This window comes from Chaetura pelagica, unplaced genomic scaffold (assembly GCF_000747805.2).
Source record: "Chaetura pelagica isolate M959 unplaced genomic scaffold, ChaPel_1.0 scaffold24, whole genome shotgun sequence".
In the NCBI taxonomy this organism is placed as follows: Eukaryota; Metazoa; Chordata; class Aves; order Apodiformes; family Apodidae; genus Chaetura; species Chaetura pelagica.
The window spans coordinates 1,178,473-1,192,430 of NW_009953077.1; the positions used below are offsets into that span (position 1 = coordinate 1,178,473).

Here is a 13,958-nt window from a genome sequence, read left to right on the forward strand (position 1 = left end):
TTATCCCCAGGTTTTCTAGCAGAAGTGACAATTTTTCTGTTTTTCTTAGTTGTCACTCAGTCTTAAAAACGTCTAAGAGACTTTTTGGGATTCCAGGTCAGGCTGCAAATACTTGTGCTGGAGCTTGAGCGCTCACAACTGCCGTGAGCCCTGGCACTGCCACTGCACTGGTGTCAACCCGGCTGGTCTTGTGGCTACATGGAGAGCTGGTAAGGGGGAATTAGGTGGGCTTAAAGAGCTGATGGCAGGAGTAGGGCAGGGCTGTCCCTTGTGGGCAGTGCAGAATGGATGGGGAAGTTTTGCAGTGGTTGGAATCGTAGCACTTGCTACTGCTGCAAGTGACCCCAGCAGTTATTAAAAGGTCACGATGAGCAGATATTTTCTGGTTTTTCTCTAGATGGTTCATGTGTGTGTCATTGCTCACAAAATTATGCTAGCCCTGAAAGTTTTTGCTCTTTTCCCTCCCCAGTTTGGGTGCAGAGCAAGGGTATGAGCTCCCTAGGAAGAGGTTACTCAACTCAATTCCCACTATTTCCACAATGTATTTGAGTAAAAACAAGGTTCTGGTTTTAGCTTGCTTTAACTTGGAAATTCTGGTGATAAGCAATTAGCTGCACAAATTTAGGAAGAAAATAGAGGAGGAAGGAAAGTAAAATAGTAGAATTTACTGAGTCATTTCTGCAAATCTCTAGAAGACAGTAATTTCTCTAATCTGGTAGGTGTGTATCGTCAGTGTGGTGTAGTCCAGTGTAGCAGGGGTGCAGACAACCTTCATTTATATTCTTCAGCTGTAGTCATCCTTAGGCAAGCAAGGTGCTGTTGGTCACAGTTTCCCCATAGTTAAATGGAAATAAACTTAACCAAGGTGTGTCTTGATAAGTACACCCAAGACTGAAGTGCCTGGACACTGTGAAGTTGAGAGCTGGGTGACACACGTAAACTAGAACCAAACCAAACACAATCTGGCTGCTTAGCAGTGCTTTTCAAGACTTCCCTTAAGTTGTTCTGTTATTATGTTTGCAATTATAAAATAATTAGTATCTATTTATTAGAAGAAAAATAGGTTTATTGTATGTTGTCTAAAAATCCCTGCATTTAGTTATATAGTTGGTAATCTTCATCTTTCCCTGCTCAGATGATGATTCACAAAAAATCTGTAATCTGGCATGGTTACAAAGTAGAAAACTTGTGTGTGGACAGCAGGTGGTGTCTGAGGAGGTTGTAGAGGACATGCCATGTCTTGTGCTTGAGCTTGCCTTCTATCCTGTTTTGTTGTGCAGAGGAAGTGAAACTTCAGTTGTATCTTGTGTTTTCTTGCATTTCCAAGTAAGATCTCTGCCAGCTTCTGTATTTCATTCATCTACAAACCAGTTTCACTTTCATTATGTTTTGTAGTTAGGTATGATGTTTAATTAGCTATTTTTTTTAAATTTGCATGTTGTGTGGCATTTTCTTTTGTATATTCATCCTGTAAGAATTTACAGCAGGATTTGCAGGGCTGATGTATTGCCTCACACTTGAAAATGTCTCGGTGTATCTTTTATATAGAAAAAAAGTGCCCAAGCTTCATTTCTTTCTTCATTGACTAAATGTCAGGTGTATGTACAGTTTAATAGCAGCCTCTTAAGCTGGTGAGTGATGACTGACTGGGTCACAACTCAGTTTTGAGAGCGTATCTCTGAATTTTCACAGTCATTGTTTAGTTAAAAAAAGGTAGGTTATGTGAAAAGTTATTCAAATCCAGAATCTTGATGTGCAGATTTCGAGTCATTGCAAGACAACGATCAAGTGGGGACGGATGTGTTGTACGGGAAAGCCCTGTGCTGACTCTCCAGCCTTCGGTTAAAGGATTGTGCTGATTGTTTTGCCCTTACCTTGCATCTTTGCCTCTCAGAAAGCAAGAGGTGGCAAACACCCAAACACTCACTTCTGTACCTCTTTCTCCTCCAGTGATGGGAAGTGTAGTAGCTGGAAGTTTTGGGAGCTGTTGGCCGTTGCTGTGCAGATGCCGTTGGGTCCTGCTTTGTCCCCAGACTCTGCAGATGACACAGTGCATTAGGCTGACAAACCCACACATGTTGCAGGTCAGGCAGGCTGCCAAGAGCTCAGCCAGCGGGGAGGAAAAGCATTAGGAATCCCAATAATCTGCACATCAGTCTCTGTGTGCTGCTTGGTCAGTGGAGACCGAGCGAGTGAGCTGTGGAGATTGTGGGTATTAAGTGGGATGGGTAATGAAAGGCTGTGCTGGCGCTGATGGGAGACTCTTTAAATGGAAAATGACTTTAAATGATGGTGCCAGGGTGGTTGGAGTGATTTGCAGCTGGCACAGGTTCACAGTGTGTCTGGTCGTTTTCAGAGAGACTATCCACTTATTTAGGATGGAGCAGCAGAATTGTTTTGAAGAATTAAAAAAAAATAATAAGTTTTAACAGAATTGGCTTGCTTTCCCTCCTTGGGGCTAGCACCAGAATTAAGGCAATTCAGGGTTTTGTGTGTGTGTGTCTGTACAGTAAATGCAAGCACGTAAGTGTATGCAGAACTGCAAAATATTAGTCATCAGGATGATAATGGAACTAGTAGTCAAGAGTATAATGAAATGAACATTTCAGGTTCAAGATTACCTTATCTGTGAACTTTCTTTTAAAATAATAGTTCTGTCTGGACAAGTAGTTGTTATTTGCAGATCAGAATTTGGCTTGCGGAGGATTCAGAAGTGTTTCTGCTATTTTAATGATTTCTGGCTTTTTGTTGTGTAGGATAGTGCTCTCTACTAGCTTTGTTTAGAAAGGTAGTTGTTTCCCACCCTACAGTGTGCTAGTTGTGTGTAGGTAACTCACACTGGTACTCCAAGTAGGGAACCAGCAGTTTACTAACTAGGTTTCTTCTAAGGCTTTCTAGTTAGAGGAAGAAAGAGCTCGTGAGCTGAGCATTGTAGTACTGCTTCCTGGCAAATTTTGAAACCATCTAGGTCCTCATGCCCAGGAGTAGTAATTCTGAAAACAAAAGTTTCTGTTCTCTCAGACTGTCTTGTTCCCATGGTGCTGGAAGAGCAGCCATTGATGGCAGCCCAGCACCTGCCTTCTCCTCCAGCCTTCCTGGGCAGCAGAGCATGCACATGCAGGATTGCTGCGTGTTGTGTCACCTGGATGGAGCCACTCATTCAAATGTCACTTGTATGTCTGCATTCAGTAATCAGAATGTGTTCAGAGAGCACAGTGGGGAAGAAGAGCTCTTCTGAGCACATGGTGGCCTTTTGAAAATGCCTGTCTGCCTATTGTCTAGTGTCTTTTATTTCTTGTTGTGTTTAGCAAAGCAAACTGATTCATTGAACAATAGGGTTTCTTCTTAAACACTGACAGTGACTGTTTAAGTGCAGGTTGTGCTGAGCCAGAGGTGTGAAGGAGCAGGTGGGCTACCACTTGCCTGTGCTGCTGCCTAGTGCTGTGTTGACTTCCTGGGAGCCAGCAGAGCAGCGTCCCATCCACAGTGCAGCAGCCCAGCATGTCTCTTAAGTGACATAGCTGCTGCAGGCTGGAGCTTTGTTGGCAAAGCCACATTCCTGGTTGTTCAAGGACTCTTGAAATGTCACTTTCACATGAAAGGAAATCCTATCATTGATGCTGCTTTTTTTGCTTTTTTTTCTTTTTTCTTTTTTTTTTTTTTAATAAAAAGGATGTTTTCCTTGCTGGAAAAACTCAGTTTCTCATTTAGGTAAAGCCTGCAGTGTCTGATGTAGCTGAATTAAAGTTACTGCCTTGCTCAATTGGCTGCTTTTTTTTTTTTCTTTTTTTTTATGGCATCCCTAGAGATTTAGGGCCTATTGAGGCTGTTCTGCATCTGTTGTAGAAATGGTGGTTTCTTGTTTTGCTTGTATGGGAACTTAGCCCGGTTGGTAAATGATAAGAGAAATCTTTTTTTCTAAGTGAGAAATTTGTTTTTCAAAGTGTGGAGTGTTCCTGTGTCATGCAAGCACAGTGAAATCTTACTCTGATAAACCAGCCCACCCCTGCCTTGCCAGGGGACTCTGCAAAATTGTTACTCAATAGAAATCTCTTGGTTGTTTTAAGGAAAGCTGTTGTGTCTCTTTATCCAGAGGTTAGGTGTTCAGCTTATCTGCATTTCTCAAAGAGAGTAAGTATTAGGTACCTCTGAGCATTATGCTTAAGTGACTGAAAACCCCTTTGTGTAATTCTTGCTACTGATAGAAACTCTTCTCCTTTGAAAGTTAAAATTTAGCTTCCATTTGCTAATAAAAATTGCAGATGTTGGAAATGTGTTGTCAAAACACAGTCTGGACCAATGGTATTGGCATGCAGCTTCAAAACCTTAATCTCATTCAGCTCTTGCTGTATAACAGGTGGTGTTTTAAACTTATTATTTAAATGTTCACTTTTTGCAGACAGATTAGACATTGTTAAATTTTCTCTTAAAAAGAAATTGACAGACTTCTTCAGGAATGGTGATACCACATTATTTGACATTGTATGTTGATACATATTTAAATCTGGAGATGCTTGAGCATGTTAAGAGAGAATGTTCATGTAATTCATCTTCTTACAAGAGAAAAGTACAGGTTTTTCTCTGTGCTTGCCCAGTAGCACACCTTCAAGAAAGATAGTTTTGGAAATGTATTTTACAAACATCAACTTCAGAATTTAACTGAAATCTCTTTTTTGGCAAGGAGCTCAGTATCTGTCCGTTTTATTTCTTGTTTTCCAAGTTTGGTCTCTCTCCTGCTGTGATTTTTGAAGCATGAACCTTAAGGATCCCAAAACCTGCAGGCAGGTGCTTCCAGATGAGACATGTCAAGCTAGATTAAAGGATGGTGTATACATGACAATTTCTGTTACTACTCAAGATTTCAGTGTTGGAAATGGAAACACATATATGAGCAACAGTGATAAAGCACTTCTAAAATACAAAGTCTGGTATTCCTTGTTTTTAGTTTTAGTAAGAATTGCTAAAACTCCGCTTTTCCTGATAGTTTCATTATTTTAAATTATAATACAGTAACCATGAGCAGTTGCTTTGGGGGATCTATGAGTTAAATTTTCATTAGACTCATTCATACCCTCATGCTGCCAACTGCACCCTGTTACTCAACAGGAAGTTTCGAGCCTGATCACTTTCCTTAGGATTATACATAGCTTAGTAAACAGTCAAATAGGAAGAAGTATTTAAATAATTGGTTTTGTTATAAATCTGAATGTTTTATTATGCATATCTTGGTTGCCACCAGCTTTATGAACTGTTTCCAAATTTTTGCTAGTGAGAGCAGCTTATTTTTGACAAGCAAGGGAAATGGCCTTAGTTTTATCATCATTCTGGTGATAGTAGGTAAATTTTGTGCTGAGATGAGGGAATTTTCCATAGCAATTTCGTAAGTCCTTGTAAATCATGGAACATTTGATATTTTGCAGCAAGGTATGTCTGTAGATGAGAGCAGCAGAAGCATCTGCACAACCAACGTTCCCGTTTCAGTGTACGACCTGCTGAAGCAGTGATTTGAATTTTCTGTGATGGATTAACCTGGAGCTCTGAGTGAATCAGCAAATGGGTCAATAACTTGATGAGGGTGATTGCAGTAAGTTTCTAGAAATGAAGCTTGTACAGCACTTGCAACTTATGACTAAAATTATTGGTGACCAGAGAAATTCGCATACCTAGGGAAAATGTTTTAGTAATCTCAGGGCCATCTTCTCAAGTTCAGGCTTAGTGTGACCTTCACGTTTACGGTTGCATCTCATTTCATAAATGCCCAGTTGTGGATTTTGTGTATATTAGCATAGTTTTTTTTACTGCTGCAGAACTTCTTCCCTACAAATGCAATAAATGATTAAGAGGCAGTGCTTTTTCTTCTGAATGCTTAGCTGTGGACTTAACTACTACTGGTGGTAAGCAAATGCTTAGGCAGAGAGCAAGAAAGGGAGTTGTAAAGTTCTTGTTCGACTTGAATTTAGGGTGATGTTGCAATGGGAATTGATGCTCTTTTAATCTATTACATGTTGCAAATTTTGTTTTAAGCAGAAAAGATGTATTGTGCTCTTTCTTAATTTTTTGTTATTTTTTAAATGGGCTATTGAAAAATCTTAGTAGAAAAATTGTATTTTATTTAAAACAGTGGACCAATAAAGTATCTGAGAAACAAATTCTGACTGTGTACATCTGTCTTTAGATTTTATATATAGTCATGAATCAGAAGTAGCTTTATAGTATTTGTAAGCATGATGAAGTTGTGATCATTTGGACAGTTCTGCTTCCCCATCAAACAAGACAAAATGAGCTTAAAATGTGGTAAACTTGGTGTTTTGCCAATTCTTTACTTGTTTTAAATTTATTTAGAAGTGTGTTGAACTCCTTATTTAAGGAAAAGTGCTTTATTTTTGAATGAAAGCAGAAGAAGCTGATTCAAGGCGATTCCTGATTTCACTCCTTAAAGGAAGGAATTCCAGCAGGCAAATGCAGGTGCAACTCCAGCAGTGTCAACAGCACTTCAGCACTGCCTTGCTATTGTGTGTATAAGTGTTTGTGTGTGTGCATATATATATATATGAGAGTGTGTGTGTATATTTGTATTTGTATTTATATTTATATTTATATTTATATTTATATTTATATTTATATTTATATTTATATTTATATTTATATTTATATTTATATTTATATTTATATTTATATTTATATTTATATTTATATTTATATTTATATTTAATACACTCGTAGCTCCCGGGCTGGAGCTGAGACTGGCCAGGAGCAGGTGCTGATGGAGCAGGTCTGTGCAAGTCCCTGCCAGGGACTAAGCAGGGAAAGCAGCTGCAGGGTGAGCATAGGCAGCCTGAGAGCTTTTGCTGGCACCCGTTAGCTGCTGCAGATGAGATATGAAATTATCTCCTGTTGCAGCTCAGATAGGTGCTACAGATGGGAGGATGGGTGAGACTGCCAGTGCCGCCTGAGCTTCTAGGCATGCTCTTGCTCTGAGGCAGAAGCAGAGCAGTGTTTCTTCCAAAACTCCGGCATGACTTTTGTTTTGCTTCCTGCAAAAGCTGTAAGTTCAATTTTACGGTATTAGTGCTTAAGTAAACCTCAAGCTCTCTTCCTACAACTGATACTCAGCACTGTTGCTCACCAGCTTTGCTCTTTTCCTTCCATGCTCTCGTATTAAAGAAGCCTGAAGAACAACTTGTGCTTAATTCTTTCTTTTGCCATCTTGTGATTTCAATTTAAATAGCTGCAGAAAGGGAGAGTTGTTGCTCCTGATTTGTGTCTCCTGTTTTGCAGGAGACCTGGTAGGAATGGCTCCTCATTCTCCAGAGCACCCAGAAGCTTTTGTTTGCTGGTGTCTTATCATGAAGCCTCCACAGGGGTGTATCAGAATAAACCTGTAGCCCAACATGTGCACCATGCGGTGTTAGCCATCTCTTTCTTAATTATTTTTTAAAAGGGTGAGAGAAGCACAAATTCCAGAGCAGGAGGTTAAGCAGTCTGTGAGATTGGGTGAAGACCCAGGTTTGTGATCAATCTCTGGCTCTTGTTTTTTTAATCAGAAAGCCCAGTTGGGGATTTATCAATTTCCCTTGAAAAAAGATGAAAAAGAGAGAAGTTTTGTGCAAGTTTTGTATACATGCAAAAAATGTAAACAGTGGTGCTTCTCCACTGAAAGTTTTCAAACAAATTCCCAATTTCTCTGGCTTGGGGCTCCTTCTTGCTGGCATCCCACCAGATCCCTAGGTCCAGCAGTACAAGGAGCACCATATAAAATGTTTATTTAATTTGATATGAGAATAATGGTCCCAGTTTACTTTCATGTTGGGGTTTGTGGTAATGCCTATGTGACCAATTATAAGAAATGTTGTTTGCAGCTTTCAGTTCTGTACTGAATGGGTATTTTGAGAACTTCTTTGACTACTTGCAGCTTCAGCATGGTGAAATTCTGGTCAAACTGCTTCCAAAACATGTTACAGCCCTGACATCGTATTATTTTGTAATAAGACTATATGAAATAATGTACATTAAAAAACCCAAAAGCTGTAAAAGTATTGAAAAGCCTATAACACTATGCTATTGAGTAGTCATACTGAAATAGTTTTGAAGATCAATTCTGGAACTTGGTTAGTACTGGATTTGTGATTTTTAGTGTATTTTCACTAAAAACAATCAGAAATGTGGGCTGCAGAATCTGATCAGTGGTAACTCTGGGGGAAAGAAGCACTCTTTGATTTATAGGCTTTTGATTTGTAAATATGCCCTAATAATTAAACATTAACAATGCTAAGACTCCTGTAACAAGTAAGGAATGAGAATTCTTTTTGCAGGCATAATTCAAGGAGTCTCAGCTACCTTGTAGTGGCACAGAGGCAATAGTGAGCTACTTTCCAGCACACAGTAATGCCTGTTGTGTAAAGGGAGGTGATAGCTTGCATTTAATTCAGTAGCTTTCTCATTCTTAATTTGTTAAAACAAAGGGGGTGAAATGGAAAAAAAAAACAGGTTTTCACCCTGAAAGACAGGGGAGCTGGCAGCTTTGTGAGACCAGTAAATTTTAATTACTGCCAATAATTTTGAACTTTTAAAAGTTTAAAAACATAAGTACTGTGGGAGATGTTCAAACTGTGAGAAATGACCTGAATTCTAAAAACTTCTGGTGTACAAAGAAAGTTTAAAATACTTCTCTGAAATCTGAACAGCTCAAGGTTTGTTGTTGTGGGCAGGAATAAATTACCACAGAGCTGAGGCTCCTTTATCTCTGCATTGCCTATAATTGGCTCTTCCAAGGAGATGGGAGACGGCACAATGGATGGTCAAGGAGGGTGCTGAACGGTTTGTTGGAGGCTTTCTGGAAGTGGCCATACACTTCTAAATGTACTCTGTTTATTTGGTGGTGAACCATCTTTTTGCTTGTGTGAGGCTGTTCTGTTCTTTCTTTTCTTTTTTTTTCCCAAATGTTCAGAGCTTACGCTTAAGAGACTTTCAAAGACCTTGCTGAGCCCTTCTGTGTAAGGTTAGAAGGTTAGTAGCAAGTGCTGTTTTCTTCAGCTGAAAGATAACTGTCCTGCTGGCAATGTCATGAAAAAGCAAAACCTGCAGCCCAGAAGTGGTTGTTCCTTAGATTAACTTATTTATTTTTAAGCATCTCTCTTCCAAATAAAAACCCAGCATTAGCACATCAGTGGTTAAGGAGAATACTGTTCTTTCAAGAAAATATTGCTCAATCACACATTTCTTGCTCTTTGCCCTTTCAGTCGTCTTTTACTGTTTCTATCATTATCTTGTGGTCTTGTATTACATGGAGAACTTCTCAGATAAATGTGCACAGCATCTGTGCTGCTCTGCAGTTCTACACCAAGGACAATTTCTCCATTCATCTGTTTTCTTCTTGCTAAAAGGGACCATGGTGGTCATCACAAATGAGCTGGAAAATACGCATGCAAGAATGAGTGCTCACCCCGTCATCTTTATGGCTTAATTTCTGCAAAGCTTTGGTTCTTCTGGATCTAAAATTCTTCTAATGATTTTTTTTTTTTATGTGTTCATAGGTTAGTTTCCAGCCTTGCTTTACAGTATCACTCAGAAGTATTGCTTATTGTATTATTGTTCTGGCACTAACTGTTTTATAAATACAGAAATACTTTCAGTCCTGCTTGCTTGTTGTTCTTTGAGCAAAAATTTATTAATATGTGACTAGGATTATTAAAATAATCATGTACTTCACACTGCACAGCATATGAAATGCATTTTCTCAAAGAAACAGTGAACTGTGCAGAGGTCTGCTGGTATCACCGCTTGCATCAAAGCCAGAACAGCATGAAATTATCCAAATCCTCGGTACTTCACGTTACATGAGGCTTTTGACTCTGAAATCCCACTTGATGCCACTTTCATTCTTCTGATAACATAGTTGTGGGAAAGTAAGAGCAATCGTAATTAGATCCACATTTCTGGGGATTGCCTGAGTCCCTCAAGGTCTCAGCGTGTTGCTGTGTGTATAAAGGCAGCTGCTGTCTCTGCTCCACAGTGTCTGCAGGAGGTGGGGGGGGGCTTGCCTTTTCCCAAGGCAGCAGGACCAAAGAAATCCCAAACAGATACAGAAATTAGGGTCACATGAAAAATCTGGTGCAATTTATCCTCCTATATCCTTGTTGAAATCCAGGTCCGAGGAACTACCATGTGTTGGATGTGCAGTGTGATTTGTGCTGCTCAACTCCCAAGCCCAGCTGTAGGGATTAGGAGTGGAGCAGGAGAATTCCTGGGCATCAGTGGTCTGGATTTGGCCCTGAGACAGGCTTTAAAGGGAAGCTTTGAGATTCAGAAGAAAATGCAGGTGGTGAAGCACTGAGAGATGCTTGCCAGAACCTTAAACGTACAAGTGTTTTTTCTGATTTCAAGAGCGCAGTAAGACAGACAGTGAGCCCTCATGAAAGGTCTTGCTTTTATTCCATTTTCTGAGGCTATAGTATTTACAAGCATAATATTTCTGTGTAGGTCTGTTATTAGAAGGTAATAAAGAGCATTTGTGTACAGTATTTATGACAGTTGATGGTAAAGACCCCAGGGCCAAACCCACGCTCAGAATAGACAAATACATTTCAGCTTTTTCATGTATCAATATGTCCTTACTGCAAAGATCATGAATTGTTGCACAAATCTCTCCTCCTGTGATGTAAACTACAGTTTAACTAATGTGAAACAATTTATTTGGCTGCAAATAGCTTTGAAAGCAGGGTTTAATTTAGTTTAATTGCTCTTAGATTTAGAAGGGGAGAAGACAATCCTTTATGCTGGAAAAAGGATCATGATCACTTACTGGTCACATCAGTGTCTGATCTTGGTTGAATCTTTAACCAGGCTGCCTCTTAAATTAGGGGAAAATTGTCCAAGCAAATAATAACTATATCTTAACATTCAGGTATAAGGAAATATACATATTCCAGATACTTGCATTGAAAATTTGTTTTTATAATGTAAATGACAATATCGTTGTTCCTTAAGTGCAAGTGCTAGTTTGAAGACTTGGAAGCGGCTGAGTTGGGGGTTGATTTTTGTAATTTAAATGTATTTGTTTATGTGGAGCATTCAATGTTACAAAAGTAAACTGATGAGCAGGTTTGGGGATAAAAAATGGTTGATACTTGTTTCTGGAGCTGTTTATCTGTACAAAAAAATTTAGGAGTGTTTTCAACTTTCTGTTCAGGTTATTGTGCTTAAGTGATAACTGATGCTGATATAATAGTGATGTATTTGAGCTGAAGTCTCAGACACATTGTGTGCCTTTCAAAAAGAGAAAATAAAAAAGATCTTTCTGTTCTTATGACTCCAAAATCTGCAGTAGAAGCCAGAGCCTGTTAAGTCCTTGTAGCTCAAGTGAGAATGAGGCTTGTTTCTCTCCACTGTAACTTTTTTTTTTCCCCTTTCCTTGTTCAAGTTCTGAAAGGGAAGATGACTGGTATCTGCTACAAAGTATTACTGAATTCTTCCTTGTTTCTAGAAGGCAGTGCAAGCTACCTGTGGCCACAGCTGGAGAAGGGCTCACAATTCTCATGAGCAGGGTGAATGCTTGGACAAACAGTGTGAATAGGATGTGGCACAGATGGCTGGAGAGGCAGGAATGGTGTCTGAGGGGATGGGCTGGCTTCTGGGTGCTAGATAGGTCAGTGTTAGCCCTTCTTCAAGTGTGTTTTTGGTAGACAGGGAATCTTGGAGCACATTTTGGCTATTGCAGCTACTTTACTCGATTGTGGTTTCTATGGTTATAGTTTACTGTGGTTAAAAATGTGCTGCTTTACTTGCTTTGCCTGCCTTTTGTTGTGAAGGGCTTGTAACCAGTGTATCCTGGCTGTAGTGGCAGTGTGGGCCTTTTATTACTCCTGTGATTGCCACTATTAGTAGTGTGCCAGTTGCTTAACTGTTTTTTAACCTTCCTAAACTTGCTGCTATTTCGAATGAAATGACCAGATTAGGAACTGGAAAGCTATTACATTACTTGCAGTATTTAAAAAAAAATAATGAAATAAATCTCTTCCAGTAGTACAGCAGATTCTTGGAAGTGTGGTCAGTGTTGAGCAAAGTCTCAGCAGCTTTCTGTTCCCTTCCTTGGTGGGGCAGGAGAAACCCCTGCCTGCACATCCCACTGCCTGCTCTCTGTGTTCAGTTGGGTTTGCCCTCACCAGTGAGCCATCCAGGCATGTAAAGGAGTATGTAAATGTGGGGTTTGGAGATGAGGTGCTCGTTATGTCGGTGGCTGGCCAGAAAATGATAAAACTTGATTAATGTAGTGTGCTGTCACTGGCACAGATAAGGAGGCAGAGAGTATGGGGCGAAGTGTCTCTGCAGGAGCACTTGAAGGCTGGTTTGTTTTGGATTCCAGACTTCCAAGGGAAATGCAGTGTGACTTCTTTATGTAAATTTTTTTAGTTGAGTTGAATTTCAATTTTAAAACTTGTATCTCCATTCAAGCAGTTTGGTGCCCTGCAAGAGGAGCTGTGGAGGTTGGGTTTGGAAATAACATGGTAAGCAAACACACCAGAATCAGTCAGAGTCAAAACTTTGAAGGTGCTCTCAGATTCTTGAGTTGGGATTTCCCAAGAACGGCTCGGGTTTCTGACTTAGCTGGTTGTGTAAACTGCAAATAACTAAGTCTGGGCAGAAGTGTCAGCTTCAAGCAGTGAGGTTAATCATGTGTAATCCTGTAGGGAGATGGTATCTGCCCTGTCTTTGAAGATTTCTTGACACTTTATCTCTTTTTTTTTTTTTTTCCTTTGAGTAGGCGGTTAGCAGGTTGCTTGACACAAGCTACTGTTGTCAGCTTTTAGTGTGGTTGCATCAATCTGAAATTCTTTTCCATGTAACCAAAACATTTTTTTCTTAAGTGTTTTTCTTAGTCATACGGTCAGAAACTGCTGTATATGGGACTTTAAATGCAAGATTGCTACTTATGCTGTTCATTTTTCTGTGGAACAGATAACCTTGATCTGATCTGCAGAAGGTTTCAGCATCATAGTTATTTAAGGCTGAAGACCAGATCATCTTTTTTCACTCAGAAATGTATGCAGATTGTAGCATAAAATGAGTTACAGTTTATATGTTGGTTGGAAAATCCATATACCAGTGGTGTTGAGGCAGGTCAGGGGCCTGATTATAACCTGTTGCATAGCCTTTATAATAAGCTGTGGTAATGAAATTAAGTATTTGAGTATATCTGGCTTCAGTGAGAGCATCTTGGTATCTATCATTAGACAGAAAACTGGTGCCAAGAGAGGCTTATTAGATACTTGGGTTTTCCTGTGACACGGAGTAGAACCTCTGCATGTTGTGTTGTCTGAATCATCTTGAAATGCAGATGTTATATGTGAGCAATTTGTGTTTTGTGTGTTTCGTGTTTTTCTTGACACATGAAACCATTAAGTAACTTCGTAAAGTCTCTATAGATGTTTGTAGTAAAAACTGGGTGCAGGTACAGAGTTCTGCTTGGAAGCTCTTGGGTTTCTGTGTTCCAGTTGTTGACTTAATGATCCTTGTGTCCTGCTTTCACTGGCTATCTGTTGTAGTCTGATCTGTATAGAAGATTTTAATCCTATTTATGACCAATATAATGGCTACGGGCAAGCATGAGCAACTGTTGCAATTAGTATCCAGCTTATAATGGACAACTAATGGAACTGCTAACCTGGTTTTGCTCTGCCTCCCTCAAGCTGTGTGGACACAGAGGGCATGCATTTTTCTGGTGTGTTGAAGGGGTTGAATTGATCATGAACAGTCAGAGTATTCAGAGTATAAACTGCCTTGTGATATGCCAGGTCAGGAGGGAGAGATTTTGAGTAGTTAAGCTGAGAGGACTTTAGAGTTTGGATAGGAATACAGGAGGCATGAAGTTACAAATTTATTCAAGTTAGGTGAGGACCAATTACCAAGGTATTGGTTAAATGCAAAGAAATTTTTATATTAAAATAATAGATTGCAAGGGA

At 39.6% G+C, this 13,958-nt stretch overlaps 1 protein-coding gene across 1 annotated transcript in view; it reads left to right on the top strand.

Moving 5' to 3' along the window:
* Positions 1-13,958, top strand: part of RYBP (RING1 and YY1 binding protein) — a 40,035-nt gene that overhangs the window by 20,219 nt on the left and 5,858 nt on the right.